The sequence below is a fragment of the Apodemus sylvaticus genome, chromosome 8 (assembly GCF_947179515.1).
Source record: "Apodemus sylvaticus chromosome 8, mApoSyl1.1, whole genome shotgun sequence".
Classification (NCBI taxonomy): domain Eukaryota; kingdom Metazoa; phylum Chordata; class Mammalia; order Rodentia; family Muridae; genus Apodemus; species Apodemus sylvaticus.
In genome coordinates, this window is record NC_067479.1 from 15,761,531 (window position 1) to 15,766,483 (window position 4,953).

Here is a 4,953-nt window from a genome sequence, read left to right on the forward strand (position 1 = left end):
CAACAACAACAACAAAAACAAAACCCTAGCCATCAATCTAGTAGATTTATAAAACTGACATTTTGAAGAAAGAAATTATAGATTGTAAATTTACATGTGGACCTGTGTTTCAACTATTTGTGAATACCATGAATATGCAAAGAATAAGACAAATCTTTATTTGATGCAATTAAAGAAATCTAAAATATTTGATTAAAATTCATGTTCAAAACTCAAACCAGTTAAGATGCACCAGGGAGTTTAGAGGTCAGGTGGGGTGAGGAATGGGGACATCCATGTGGAGACAGGGCGTAGGGTGGAGGTATGGGATGTGGAACAGCTGGAGAGTAGATGGAGATCTAAGCGAATAAAATATGGATTGTAAAAAAAAAACAATTAATTAAAAAAATTTAAAATGCAATCTTTGTCTTAGTGTCATGGCAGGTTAAGTATAAATGCTTTGGTATAAGGAATATGAAGAATAACAATGGCCAAGATAAAAGGGTAGTATAGGGTTGAACCTAGAGTTGCTGAACTGCAATTTCAGCTAACAGAGAAGCTACAACAAGGGGATTGCAAGTAGGTGGGCTCAAGTCAAAAAATAGGCATTGTTAGGCCCCTTACAGGTGTGGCTGTTGTATCATCTGGGCTTCCATAGGTGCACAGAGAGGAGAGCATTTATGTCTGTGTTCAGTATTCTGAGCTGTGAACACCTGAATGATAATTAGCCTAACAATCTCTGAACAAAATGAGCCTGAATCAACCTCCAGTCTGATGCCAGGCAGGCATGGACAAGCTCTCAGTCCTGGGAGCAAACTGAAGACTACTAGAACCCTGCCTGGGACCACTATGAGTCCTGAGCAGAAGGGGTCCCAGACAGAGAACCCTAGCAGAAGGTTCTTTATAAGTGTAGACCAGTCAAGGAGTGATCCTCAGATGACGACCAGATCAGCTCAATGGGCCCTGAACTGGGAGGTAACCTCGAATGACCACAAGTCCAAGGAAGCACTGTGAAATCAGACCATACCTTAGATGACTCCTGCTATTCACCATAATGCAGCTGCAGGACATGGTACTTGAGAGATGAACTCGAGTGAGAGAGGTTACGGGTGCAATGGAGCAGAGCAAATAAGTGATGGAGAAGTAGAAGGGAAAGAAAATCAGAAATACATAGACACCATGGAGAGAGGTAGAACCGTAGTCACAAGGATTGTAAGGAACAAACAGGTGTGACTAGAAAATAATGCTACTCAGTGCCATTGTGACATCCTGTATTCCCACTGGGAGTCAAGTTTAACATAAAGGTAGTACTTGCAACTATAAGGAAGGTTGTCCTAATGATATTGAAGGACTTAACTGATAGTTATAATAGTAGGAATAGCTCCTCATATACTCAAGATTTTTTAATAGAAATCCATACACTTATGCAGTCTATATGCAAGGCTGGTAGATTGCATCTTGCTGATCTGATATTTATGTAACAGATGTTATTTTTGTTTTACCAAATTCTGTAAAATAAATACAATCTTTAATAAAAATATAACACTGCAAGGTGAATGACAGTCATGATTAGTCATACCTTCTCTGTCCGCTTACCTCTTTCACCGTGTATAATGGATGAGCCAGCAAATCTAACAACCTGGATGGTAATTTACACACTTACTGTGAACAGATGTCTTACATTTTTGCCATTGAAAGTTAATAAGAAAAAATATGTTTTTTTTTTCTGTTGAAACATGAGCTCAGTTTTCACAGGTCCATGATTTAGGTGTTGCCTTTAGGAAATCCCACAGATTACACTAAAAAAGACCATAAAAAGATCCTGGAAGGCCATTACCAGGCTGCTTTGCTTTCCTCTGAGCTGCTTTTGGGTTTAAAATCTGTCCTTCTGTTTGCTTCCCTTGAGAAGAGACAGCATAGATTGAATCATTATACCCACAAACACTGCACAGAGGCTATTCCTCAAGCTGCCCTTTCTCTGGCTCTAGCTTAAGTTCTAGGAACTGAAAACTGCTCACTGTCTTCTTTAGTCCTTCAGACTATTACACTCTAATTGAATATTACAGAAGATGCTATTGATTACCAAAACTGGATTATCAATTCTCCCATATAAAGAAAACCAGACTGACAAAAATATCAACAATTTTCATATTTTCACAACAGGATGCCTATACATATTGAACTTTATGAGCATATTATTCCTTCAGTGTAAAGAAGCATCACAGTTGCAGAGATTTTGTGAATAAAAATATGAATATTCTACAGTTGAGGGTGTTTTTTAACCTTCATAATAACTTTCACAAAAATATTGTTCATTTCTCCTTAACAGATTTAAATGTCTACTTTGGGCATTTTCACTGCCTCCCTCCACTAAACTCGTCCTCCTCCCTAAGTTTTTATTTTCAAAATTAGAACTCTTCCTAATTGGTTGTGTTTGTTTGTATTTGTTTAGTGACTCCTTGCGTTTCACTATATTTCTCATGCAGAAGTAGGGAAATGAATTATTTGCTACAATTCAGGCCATGTATTAGCAGATAAACTGCTAATACTCTTCCAATACTCATTAAATGGCCACAGGTCCTTAGTGAATGGCAGAGATGCTATTGTGGACTCCTGAAAGTGATTGCTGAAGGGAGTCTGATATGATTGTTTCCTGAGAAGATCTGCCAGAGCCTGACAAATACAGAGGCAGACGCTTGAAGCCAACCATTGGAATGAGCTTAGGATCCCCAATGGATGAGTTGGAGAAGGGACTGCAGGAATTGAGGGGGTTTGTAGGCCCATGGAGGAAGCAGCAGTGTCAAATATCTAGACGCCTTGGAGCTCCCAGGGACTGGACCACCAACCAAAGAGTACACATGGAGGGACCCATGGCTCAGGCTGCACATGTGGCAGAGGATGGCTTTGTTGGTCATCAGTTAAAGGTGAGACACTTGGGTCTGAGGTTGCTTGATGTCCCAGTGTACGGGAATGCCAGGGTGGTAAGACTGGTGTGGGTGGGTGGGTAGAGAAGCACCCTCATAGAGGCAGGGGAAGGGGAAATGGGATATGGTGTTCCAAAGGAGAGAACTGGAAGGGGGAAAAATGAAATATAAATAAAGAAAAATCCAATTTAAAAAAAACAGACTTTATACTGACATGTCAGAAAATACTGTCTCCAGTCATCTACAACCTTTGACAGATATAGTCTTTCTTCCTGTTCTTCTGCTATGTTCCCCAGGCTTTGAAGACTATGATATACTCATGTCCCGTTTAAAGCTCGGCACTCCATAGCCTCCTATCCTCATTCCTTATTCATCTGTGAGTCTTGCATTACTACTGCCCACTGAAAAATTAAGCTTTCTGAAGGAAAACCAAAATCCCTGTGTATAAACTTAAGTAATGTTCATTTTATACCATATCTGGGAGTGAAACTGAAGTAGAAGAAGATGTACAGATAGCATACAGTAATCCTCAATTAACTGTATCACCAAGAATGTGTGGGTTGGCATTTAGAATATTGGCATTATAATTTTAGTGGCCTTACTTGTTCGGTCAGTGCAATAGATCATGTCATTGGTGCCAAGTGTCACTTCTTTGCCATAATATTGAAGAGTCATTTAAAAATAAAAATGTGTATTCTCATGCAATTTGTCATTGAGTCAAATGATGAAAGTTACTAGGGCCAACATGTCTCAGAGTGATGTTGGACCACTTCTAATCTTGTGCTTTGAGAAACTCTGCATGTTCTCACCTGTGTGTGAACTCTAGAACTTCAATGCATGCATCAAGATTCCTAAGGGTTGTTGACAGTTTCTTAGAACATATGTTCATACTCTAGAACTCAGGTTAGGTAAAATAAAGCATATATCTTCTATAAAAAAACAAATTATTCATGTAATACTTTCAGAGTTATAAAATTATTTTCAATAAGAAGAAATGAATGATAATGTTGAGATATATTTGAGAGATTTTACTGCTTTATTTCATGGTTCTATGAGAACTAATACTGATGCATATGCATTTTTAAATATTGTTAAATTTTATTCTCTCTGTAAGAAGAACGCAAACCAGATCCCCTGAGTAACTCCCACACATGTAAGCAGTTGTCCCCTTTCCAAGTTCTCTTTGATCCTCCCACTTCCTGGCTTACCCAACTTCAGGCTCTCCTGCTCCTATTTTCCCTACTCTCCCACCTTCTACTCCCGCTCCCTTTCATGTACCCTCAATTCCTACTTCCCTCTCTAACAAAAAACAAAATAAAACAAAACAAAACAAACAAACAAACAAAAAAAACCTCTCAAAAACAAAACAAAAAATAAAAAAAAATGAGGCATTACTTTTGTTAACTATTTTTCTCTTTGCTTTACGTTGACATTTACTATTTATATTTCACTTGTTCAAAAATACGGAGTAAATATCTTGAGGTTTCTCAACTGTTTGGATCTTATTCTTTGAATGTTTATGAAACTTTGTGTCTTCATTTTTGTTTTAAACATGGTTTTCAACGGTTCTCTATCACTATAGTCAGTTTAGCCTCTTTCTACCTCTCTTAAGTCAGTTTTCTGGCTTGGTCATGAATGTCAAAATTTTATCCAATATCATGTGTAATAGTCAAGTATAAGTAGCACATGATATTCATTGTTAATATGTGAAATTAACTTATTTGTTAATCTTCCTTCATATTGGTAATAATGGCTCTCTTATTCTTTCCCTGACTTCTCTGAACATTGCCATTATTTGAATGTACAGTATGACAATTTCAGATATTGCCAAAAAAACTCTCAAATTTTCATCCATAGTTTATAAAGACGAAGATTTTACAACATACATTTTATGTGATTATGTGAGGATTCACAAAGGATTATGTGAGATCTTAATTACAATATCACCATTGGCCATATAGACGATAGGTGCAGTTCGAGACTATTTGGACTGTTCTTCAATTAATGTGCTGATGGTAAGATGAGCTTTTTGCCACCTCTTTTTATTTTA

General features: G+C 37.5%; 1 non-coding gene across 1 annotated transcript; it reads left to right on the top strand.

The window, feature by feature from the left end:
• Positions 1-586: 586 nt before the first annotated feature.
• LOC127691783 (small nucleolar RNA SNORA17) lies at positions 587-716 on the top strand. The gene has a single exon (XR_007979363.1). It is a non-coding gene; the product is annotated as a small nucleolar RNA SNORA17 (small nucleolar RNA).
• The last annotated feature ends 4,237 nt before the right edge of the window (positions 717-4,953 follow it).